At 41.9% G+C, this 11,043-nt stretch overlaps 1 long non-coding RNA gene across 1 annotated transcript; it reads left to right on the top strand.

The window, feature by feature from the left end:
- Positions 1-379: 379 nt before the first annotated feature.
- On the top strand, positions 380-1,527 carry LOC103583178. Its single transcript, XR_549835.1, has 2 exons — positions 380-545; positions 1,183-1,527. It is a non-coding gene; the product is annotated as an uncharacterized LOC103583178 (long non-coding RNA).
- The last annotated feature ends 9,516 nt before the right edge of the window (positions 1,528-11,043 follow it).

Here is an 11,043-nt window from a genome sequence, read left to right as displayed (position 1 = left end):
CCATAGGCCATCTTTACCCTTAGACAATGGTTCTCTACCTTGCCTACACTTTGGGATTATCTAAGATGCTTTTACAAGATTATAATTCCCTGTTCCCATAGCAGACAAATTGAACCTGAATGTAGTGTTATTTTTAAAGTTGCTCAGATGATTTTGATGCACAGAAAAAGTTGAAAGCTATTCGAAGATCTCTGTGGCTGAAAGCTATAGTTGAAGAGTAGTTGCTAAGGGGAGGTATAGATCTGATCACTTTGAGTTTCAAAAAGAATGTAAAGTGGAACTAAGTGCTTATTTCTGTCTGATACATATTAATACTCATATTATGGATATATTTTCTTCATTAAAATAGAAAATTCAGAGTGTAGGCTAGTAAACTTGGAATTTTTTTTTTTTAGGCTGCTGAGAAACTAGGTGAAACTGAGAAACTTAGTATAATGATTGAAGAATGTGGAGGCTTGGACAAAATTGAAGCTCTACAAAACCATGAAAATGAGTCTGTATACAAGGCTTCATTAAACTTGATTGAGAAGTATTTCTCTGTAGAGGTGAGTAATGGATGGTGATATTAACAGCAACTTGGAAAACACACATGTAAGGTCAAATGCAAAAGGTTTTTTTCCATCTTTTTTTTTTCCCCTAATATTTTTAAAAATGGGCCCTGTACCCTTGTTAAACTATAGCAAAATGTCAGTGTACGTAGGACATGATGTACTTATTTGTTCCTCTAATGTGTGGCTTGATGATAATACAGATCTTTTTAACCTGCGATTTTAGAAGTCACCAGTTTACTTTTAAATGAACAGCCTTGGGAATCTTAGAGTATCTTGAATAAGTCTGTGGATGTCATTGTAGGAGTTGATGGAGAGGTGGGCAGCCCCACGACCAAACTCTGGGCTTAGTAAACAGTCTTTTCCTTTGCCAACTGAAAAGTGATAGATGTAGAAGAAAAATCTCAACTTATTTTTCTGTTACTGTAGTAGCATTCCTTAATTCAGGCATTCACAAACTCGCCAAGTTTCAGCAAGCCCTCCCTCCCTATGTCAAATAGTAGAATACGGTATAAGATTAAAGATGAAATATACAAATGAAGACCTTAAGAGTAAATATAGACTTCTAGGCAGGCTGCTATTTAGAAATGTGCCATATTTATGGAATTATATTATTGTTTTTAAATATTTTTAGGAAGAGGAAGATCAAAATGTGCCAGAAACTACCTCTGAAGGCTATACCTTCCAAGTTCAGGATGGGACTCCTGGGACCTTTAACTTTTAGATTGCACAGCTGAGGCATAAAGTTTGTTGTGTACTATGTTTAGTATAAGTTTGTCTTTACTGTTTCTCTAAGAACTCTTTTTAAATGTGGTTTGTTATTGTAGCACTTTTTACAATGAAACTATACTTGACTTGAACAGTTCCAGACTGTACATACTGTATGAAGCTTGGCCTCCGAATGGTTTCCTATTTCTGTGTGGAATTTCATATCTAGTAGTGTCCTGTAAATAAAGATTAAATTCCATCCTTTACTTCACCATGTCTATGTGTTACTTTCTAATTTGGGGCTCGTTAGTGTTGCAAATGAAGGGTAATCCAACCAAACAGATGGGACTAACCAGTGGTAGTCCTGATTGCCGATATCATTTGATGTAATGTTTGTGATGTAATCAAGGATACAGGGGTGATAACATTTTTCCTGCCTGATTCTGAGTCTCCTGGCTTTGGTCTAGGCTGCTTCTCCTCTTGATGATAGTGGCTATTGGCACTTAGAGACTTAACATCTCTTTACACCAGCCAGAAAACATTTCAGAAGTTTTCATAGAATGAATAAAATTTCCCAGAAACCTTCAGCCATTGTCTCAAGTCTCACTGGCCAGGGAGATTGGATGCAAATCTTAAATTTAATTGCAAATCTTCTGGAGCTACAAGTGGAATTCATTCCTCCTAAACTTCAAGGCCGAAAGTGGTTCCAAGGTGAAACCTGACTGCATGTCAGCATCACCCACAAAAGTTTACCCAGAAATTCTGTTTAATTGGTGAGAGGTGGAGGTCCAAGTGTTACATCTTCTTTTCTAAATGTAATTCCTGGGTGCTCTTGTGCAGTGTGGCCTGATAGCCACTGCTCTAAGGAATAGCTGTTCTTAAGAACAGGAATAAGAATTCTGTTCTTAGGGCCGGCCCGGTGGCGCACTGGATAGTGCACCGCTTGGGAGCGCGGCGGCACTCCGGCCGAGGGTTCGGATCCCACATACAGACCGGTTCCCGCTCACTGGCTGAGCGAGGTGCGGGCGTGACACCGAGGGTTGCGATCCCGTTGCCGGTCCGGTGCGGGCGCAACACCGAGGGTTGCAGTCCCGTTGCCGGTCTGGTCTGGTACGGGCACGACACTGAGGGTTGCGATCCGTTGCCGGGCGTGAAAAAAGACAAAAAGGAAAAAAAAAAAAAGAATTCTGTTCTTAGCGGGAACAGGAAATGGATTCTAAGAAGAAACCACAAAGTGTTAACTATAGTACCTTGTACATCTTAGGAAAAATAAAATGGACCTTAACTTTAAAGGACTACCACCAGTTTCTGCTCATTTGATTAGTGGGAAAGTAACAAGCCAAGCTTCCACCACTCAAATCTGACTTTGGAAATCTGACAGCTTTGATTGCTTTTTTTCCGCATAGAAGGTAAAAAGCTATGGTGGTAGAGGTGGGGATGTGGGGGTAAGGGTAAAGTTGAAAGTGGTTTATGACATTTTTAAGAGCTACTGTATCCCATAAAATAAGACATTATTTCAAGGCAGTAGTACAATGCATTTACCTTCTCTTGACTACAAACATAAGGATTTTCTTCCCTCAGTTCAACAACGTGCACATAAAATGCAGTTTGCCTGTTGCAGATAACAGGATTTTAAAGTTCCCATCATGGAACAGTGTTTAGTGCTTATCTTGTTGGGTGCAGAACTAGAGAACACTGGCTCATGCTTAGTTGAAGCACTTCCCACAGCTAATGTGGGGAACACGAAACCTCGTGGTCCTTACAAATGTAGGGCATTTTGCATGGAGACCTTGGTCACTTTCTCAGCTGTTTGTGTACAAAGGCTCCTATAAAAGGGAGGTGGAAGAGAAGTAACAAAACTGTGGCTCTACAGACTGCCCTCTCCCACCTACTTCTTGCTCCTCTCTTCCTTTCCCCAGCTTGAGTCCCTTTTGGATACCAGATCCAGAAGTCTTCAGTTTGAGAAAAGATAATATAGAAGTAAAACTTGACACCCTAGGTTTTTGCTTTAAGATAGGGGGAGCTTAATGGCTTCAGAGGGACTAGTGTAATAGACATGTTGATAAAAAGTGTGAGGTCTGGACTGTTAAAGGCATGACCCAATAGTGAGGTAATGGACAGGAGATAGCTGATTTCCAAAAATACATTTTTCATATTTTAGATAAAATTCTTACTAGTGTGCTAGTTTTCTTGGAGTTGTTAGAATCCATACAGGTATTTGGATGTTTTTATTTAACTTATCTGTGGGTAAAATTTTGTATCTTTGAGGATGACTTTTAATAACCAGTTGGATTTTATTATTTTTATTTGTATTTTTACTTTTTTGAGGGCTGGCCAGTAGAGAGATAACTAGCTTGATTTTTAAAAGTCATGATAAAAACACTATATGGCCACCAACTTTTCCCTCTTTCATAAAGTAATAATGTCTAAATTGCTGGTGATTTTATTTTGTTTTTTTGGCACAGGCCGGTGTGGCTAGTAATTTATTAATGCACCAAAATTTTTAGCTTCCCAGCAGTCTTAAATCTCACTTGACTCATTTAAGACTAATAAATTATTCATCTTAGCCTGTACCTGTTTCATATTTATGTTTGTTGTGGTAGGTAAGTGAGGGTGGGAAGGTAACATTTCTAATTTCACGAGGCAATCATCAAAGTAAAAACTGCTAACGTATTTTGCTTGTTGCACTAATCTTTAGAGGGTAACACTATCACTAAATGATTGAACATCAGTATTGATTTTTTAAATTGCTACATTGTATCTTGGCTTTAGTTGTATCAAGCTACTTGACTGTTTTCGAGCAAAGTGAAATAAACATTCTATATTTTAAGGTTGTTTTTTTTCCCCTCAACCTTTCTGTGGCGGCATCATCACTGAAAGGTTAAGAACTTGGGATAATTTCTTGTTATTGTAAATCCTCATTGTTAAATAAGATTTTTGCTTCAGCATTTGGCCTCTTTAATTGCTCCTTTTTTTTTTTTTTTTTAAAGCTTGTCAGAACCAGGTCAATTAAAACTAAAATTGTGTTCACCAAAGAGGTGTGTTGCTTTCCATGCTATCAATAGCAGTGAGGGCAAAATCTTCAGTTTTGTTAGTATGGGCAGTTGGAAACCTTGACACAGGACCCAAGTTCAGAAGGCCATTAGGGAAGTGCAGCTGGCTTCTCCTTACCTCCCTCCTCTTGCTGAAGCTTGCCAAAACCAGCAGACTGATTTGGAAACCCTTGAAACATGTCATTAATGGTGCTTTCTTTTGAGATTGGGCTGTTGACCTAATTTGTGATGAACAAATCCTGGCCAAATCATGAAGTACCCCCACCCCCAAGGGAAAGTGTTAGTGAAAAGTGTTTTACCAACATTAAGGACTTAAGTTTCATAACCCCATCTAATAAAGATGATAAAAAACACCCAAGCTATCAAGTAGGGTTTTTTGAGGGCAGAAGTGCAATTTCATTTTGAGCATTTGTATGTTGAATGGCATGTTGCTGGCATAGTTTGAAAGCATAATTCTGGTGTCTCTAAACGCCCAGTTTCTCCTAAATGCTTGGGACAGTTTCATAACACTGTGTGGGAGTTGCATGCACCAAACCCTTTTAAATTGATCAGTTCATGCATTCTTCCAAGGCTTTTTACAATCATAAATTGTAGTTCTGGGAGATGGTGTGGTGCAGTGGAATGGGCTAGTATTTAGAAGCCAGATCTGCCTGAGTTCAAATTTTGCCTCTTCCATATGTCAGTGAATGATTTTGGGGCAGTTAAAGCAGCATAGTCCCTGGCGTGAAAGAAAGTACAGACACTGATACTTATTTCTACCTAATACAAATATCCCGGGTAAGTATTACAGCTATTCCCTACCTTTTAACAACAAAGATGTCTTTTAGTTCTTCCATAAACCCCTGTTTTAATACACATTATCGACTAGGCTAAGTCTATTACTCTTCCTTTTTTTTTTTCTTATCAATCACAGATGAAAATTAACATGAGATCACCACACTAGATTGTTTCCACTCTCAATGATAGGATTCTACCTAAAAGTGGGATGTTTTGTCAGCCTTTTAGGGCTTTTAGAGGCTTGACAAAGCTTTCTGAGCAGCAGCACTGGCCTAAGGAAGGCCTACCATGACGTTCGTGGAGCAGCTGTCCCAGTGAGAGTGTTCTCTTCCTGCAGCCCCTGTTTCCCTTTCTCTTAAATCTATTGGACGGAATAATTAGAGCATTTCCTCATCTACCTTCTTACTGGCCCTGAGAACAGTCATCTGAGCCACCCAAGTCCAACTTGGCAATGGTTTGCTTAGAAGCTTGTCAGTATAAACAACTGATAGACCCTTATTTATTAGTGTTATGAAACTCCTTGAATGAACAAATGCTCAACTGTTAAGACAATAACAGGGCTGGTCGGTTAGCACAGTTGGTTAGAGCACAGCCTTACAATACCAAAGTCATGGGTTCAGATCCCTGTACTAGCCAGCTGCCAAAAAAAAAGGACAGCAACAAAGTTGTATCTTCTACTCTTAAGAAGCTTTCGGGCCGGCCCGGTGGCGCACTGAATAGTGCGCCGCTTGGGAAGCGCGGCGGCGCTCCCGCCCGAGGGTTCGGATCCCACATACAGACCGGTTCCCGCTCACTGGCTGAGCGAGGCGCGGGAGCGACACCGAGGGTTGCAGTCCCGTTGCCAGTCCCCGGTCCGGTACGGGGGCAACACTGAGGGTTGCGATCCGTTGCCGGACACGGAAAAAGACAAAAGACAAAAAAAAAAAAAGAAGCTTTTATGTTTAGAGCTCAAACAAGTTTAGGCAGAAATATTGGAAACTTATCCATGAAAACAAGGGAATATGAGGAAGGATTAGTTGAAAAGGTATAATACACAGAAGGCAGCTCCTGATTGTAGAAGCAAAAAATACATATTACGTTTTAGCAAATCTGTTGGAATATAGGAGAAATGTAGAAAAACATGTAGAAATGAGAACACCTTTTTTGTCCTTTTGGCTTAGACCAAAGTTTTAGGTGACCAATGACTGTAACCCCACTTTATTCTTGCCCCATCTCTCACATCAGTCACTCTGTGATCATTAACTTAGTGAGCAGGAAGCTTATTCTTCTTCTTTTTTCCTTCTTTCCTTCCTTCCTTTCTTGCAGCTTTTAAAAATAACTTTTCTTAGTTACAGAAGTAATACTAATTTTAGAAAATTTGAAAAACACAATATCACAGAGATTAAAATAACCTAACAGTTGGTTAGAACATGGTACTGATAACACCAAGGTTCAGGGTTTGATCCCTGTACTGGCCAGCCACCAAAAAACCCCCAAACAAAATAACAAAAACCCCAAAATCCCATCATTGAATTGTACATTTTGGCATGGATAGTGCTATGGGTTAAAAGTGTCCCTCAAAAGTTCAAGTATTGGAGGGGCCAGCCTGTGGCTCACTTGGGAGAGTGTGGTGCTGATAACACCAAGGCCACAGGTTCGGATCCCATATAGGGATGGCCGGTTCGCTTACTGGGTGAGTGTGGTGCTGACAACACCAAGTCAAGGGTTAAGATCCCCTTACCAGTCATCTTTTAAAAAAAAAAGTTCAAGTATTGGAAACTTAATCTTTATTTTAACAGTGTTAAGAGGGTGGGAAATCCTATTATGATAATTGAAAGGTGGGGCCTTTAAGTGGTGATTAGATTGTGAGGACTGTACCCTCCTGAATGGATTAATCCATTGATGGTTTAATGAGTGCTAACGGGGCATAGTTCTGATGGCTTTAACAGGAGAGCAAGTGAGCAGGTTAGCTCTCTCTTACTCAGCCCATTCTTGCCATGAGACCCTCTGTGTCCTTGTAGAAGAAGGCACTCACCAGGTGTGTTCCCTGCACCTTGGACTTCCCAGCCTCCAAATTGTAAGAAATAAATTTCATTTCTTTATAAATTACCCAGTGTCAGGTATTCTGTTATAAGCAATAGAAACTAATACAGATGGGAATTCTTAACCTGAGTAACCTGAGATCCAGGATAGGTTATGGGGCCACTGAACCTCTGAAATTGTATACAAAGTTTACTGTTAAATACGCTCCTGTGCTCTTCTAAGAAAGTGGCTCATACATAGCCTGGTGAAAATTAGGTTCTCAAAGGTAGAGCTACCTTTAAAATACTACAAGCTTCAGGTGTAGATCCTTTCACTTTCTACATATTTGTAATATGATTTTTCTTTAATGTCACCATTTGAGTTGGCTTCATGTGGTAGGTTAAGACTTTCCACCAATGAATTTAGCTGTAATTTGACTAAAGAGCTCTAGCTGAACAGGAGTTTTAACCACTGTCCCTGAAAGATGGCACGTGGCTGACGTTCATTCCAAAAAGTATGATGAAACACGCTAAAAATCTGTCCCCAGAAAGAGAAGACAGCAGGGGTTTGTACCCGTATTTCTCTCCATCCTCGAGTCCGTTTTCCCTGAAGTCCCCTGAGGGTGGGCAGTAACAACGGGACACGTTTGGCTTTCATCCTCCCCCTGACAGCCAGGTCTGACAGGTAAGGCCCACACTTCCTAAGTGTCGGATTGGAGCTCTGCGCCGCAGGAGGAATGGCTGGTAACTGTGGTTAGGAGGCCCGGACTCTGCAAGGCCTTTGCCAGCATAATCAGATCTGTCCTTGTCCTCAGCAACAGGAACCTTTCAAGGCTTTGCTCTCTGCTCTGGAGGTAACAGTCGCCATTTTCCTCTGTTGTTTCTGCTGTTGTGATCATACGTGCCCTTCTCACAGGAGACCTGAGGAATTTGCCAGCCCAAGTCACAGCTGCCTTACAGATGGCTCCACTCCCATGACCCCTCAACATCCCCACACGGATTCGCTTGGGAGGTTCACACTTGGCTTGCAGGGACCCCCGCCCTGGGAGATTTATGCACAGGCCTTGGAGAGAACAAATCTGTAGAGGTGGGATGGGGCCAAGCAGTTTCCTTTTGTTGCATGTTCTAGAATTCTGCCTAAAACAGAAGAGGTTGACCTCATTCTTACCCCACCCTGAGATTAAGTGAGAATAACTAGATAATTACTCAGCTATCACTGACATTGCTAAATTACCTTGCAAAGAACTTAATTCTTTCTCGGTTTCTGCCTCTCTTTCTCTATGTTTCCCTCTCTCTTTTTTCCATATGTGTGTTTGTATTTATACGTACTTCAAAAAAACTTTTTGAGGGTATTTCAAAAAGTTTGTGGAAAAATAGAATTAAAAGATAATACAAATCTTTCCATGAACGTTTGGAAGTACGCTTGTATATGTTAATGTATATATACATATATATCAGTAGAGAATTCTTCATGTATATGTACATAACAAGAATTCTCTTCCAGGGTGTGTTCTTTACAACACCGAGTTGGACATCAGGATGATCTAAGAAGACTGTATTCTCCAGTTCCCAGAGTGAAAGTATCCAGCCCCTTCAGGTAGAAATGGGCAGCAGAGCTCAAATAGTTTCTTGTTGCAAAGAAATTCTTCGGCGTCCATTTCCTGGAGCTAATAATGTAGAGAATGCTAGCAGGTTTCTAACATACTTCAGCTGTTCAGGAAATGCTTTAAATAATTTCCTGCTCTAGAGAATAGGAGGAGGGCCAGAAAGTTGGAAAGTATTTCTCTCTTTCTTTATGGTTTCAAATGCAGCTCACAAGGACCCTTTGATATTCACATACACTCTCCCGTGAGCTCTTTTCTGGCTCTACCAGCCTTTTTATGCGGGAATGTTCTTTTTCAGAGTGTGGGAGAATCCTAGTAACTTGGACTTCCCATAGTATCCTGGCCTAGGCTTCCTAAGGAACTTTACAAACATGAGCTAATTAAGCTTGGAAAGCCCCATGAGAGTCCTCCCAGCCATTTTTGAAATGCAGCCAGCTCTGAGGTGGACCAGCCGCTGTTTCTGCCCTGCACAGCAACAATTCACACAGTGGAGAGGAAGGGAAGCTGACTGCCTAAGAAGAAGCAAGTCAGGCAACACGTAATTAATTGCCTCCTTGCTTCGCTTCAGCCTAACAGTGGGGCTCAGATCCTGGAATTTTAACTGGGTCATTTAGGCCTTTGTGTAAAATTTCAGGTAATGGCAAAAAAATGAATGAGTCTCAGATTTTACTTTTATCTAAAGTGGTGGTTCTCCTTTGAGGGAGATTTTGTCCCCCAACGGGACATTTGACAAAGTCTAGAGACATTTTGGATTGTCACATCTGGGGGAGGGGAAGCTACTGTTAGCTAGTGGGTAGAGACCATGGATGCTGCTAAACATCCCATAATGCACAGAGCAGCCCCCACAATAAAGAATTATCTAATCCCAAATGCCAATAGTGTGGAGGTTGAAACATCTTGGTTTAAAGGTTCAAAGTGATTCAGTGTTGGCTTGTGTTCCCTCTCCTAGCCCCAAATCTTACGTTTTTGACATTCTAGCCTGTTCAGATCTAGGATCGAAGCTCATAGTAGCACCCTGAGCCTCTTGTGGTTCCTGGGCTCAGTCCTACTGTCGATGCCTTTGTGGGGCATGCCCTTCTCCTAAGCCCCAGGGTGATGAATAAGCCTCTAACCACACCATGTGTTCCTGGGACTCGGATGCCTTGTGTGTCTTGCGAGTGGCCTTTCTGGAAAAGGAACCACTTGCATAGTTCCTGGTTGGGCCTTGGAGATTTGAGGTCCTGGTCTCCCTGCAGTGAACAGAGCCGGGTATTCACGTTTCTCCGACAGAGCCTATTCAGAGAGCAGCTATTTATTTCCTTCCTCCTCAAGGCCCAACTGCCAGGGATACCCCAGGCTTCAGCAAGAGGCAGCCGCAGGGATATTTGGCCAATAGAAAGGTGCCAGGGAATTTCATTTCAACCATTCCTTCTGCAAACTTGAAACCTGTCTACTCTAGAAAATCCAGGACAACATCACCACACCCAGGGAGCCTCCTGGACACCCCCACGTGGTCCCTTCCTCTTCTCTGCTTCCCTTTTTGGGTCCATGTCTTGGTGCCCTCTGGGTTCACCAAGGGCTCGTGCTGCTGGTGGGCGTTTAAAGGGGAAAATCCACCCGGATCCCACCTAGTCAGTGCTCTGGATGCCTAGAACTTGCTCTGAAAGCCAGCTGGTCTATGGTTCCTGGGAGAGGGAACTCTTTCCTGGGTGGCTGTCCTGCGACTCCAGGGCCAGTGACATGACAACTATATTTGGCTGTTAGAGCTGCTATAACAAAGAACCACAAACTGCGTGGATCAAACAATAGAAATGTACGTTTCCCAGTTCTGGAGGCTGCAAGTCTGACACTGAGATGTCGGCAGGTTGGTTCCTTCTGTGGCCTGTGAGGGAAGGATCTGTTCCAGGCTGCTCTTCTGGCTGTTTTTCTCTCTGTGTCTTTTCACATTGTCTTCCCTCTGTATCTGTCTCCATTTAATTTCCCTTTTTTTCTTTTTTTGGTAGCTGGCTAGTCAGGGGATTCTAATCCTTGACCTTAGTGTTATTAACACCCCACTCTAACCAACTGAGCCAGCCAGCCAGCCAAATTCCCCTTCTTTATAACGATACCAGTCGTTGGATTAGAGCCCATGCTAATGACTCCATTTTACATTATCTTTTATTTCTTTTTAAAAGATGACCAGTGAGGGGATCTTAACTCTTGATTTGGCCATCCCTATATGGGATCTGAACATGTGGCCTTGGTGTCATCAGCACCACACTCTCCTGAGTGAGCCACAAGCTGGCTCCTAATGACTCCATTTGAACTTACCTCCGTAAAGACCCTATTTTCAATTATGGTCACAGTCTGAAGTACTGGAGGTTAGGGCTACAAC

The sequence above is a fragment of the Galeopterus variegatus genome, unplaced genomic scaffold (genome assembly GCF_000696425.1).
Source record: "Galeopterus variegatus unplaced genomic scaffold, G_variegatus-3.0.2 Scaffold20292, whole genome shotgun sequence".
NCBI lineage: Eukaryota > Metazoa > Chordata > Mammalia > Dermoptera > Cynocephalidae > Galeopterus > Galeopterus variegatus.
This window is presented reverse-complemented; position numbering and strand designations above follow the sequence as displayed.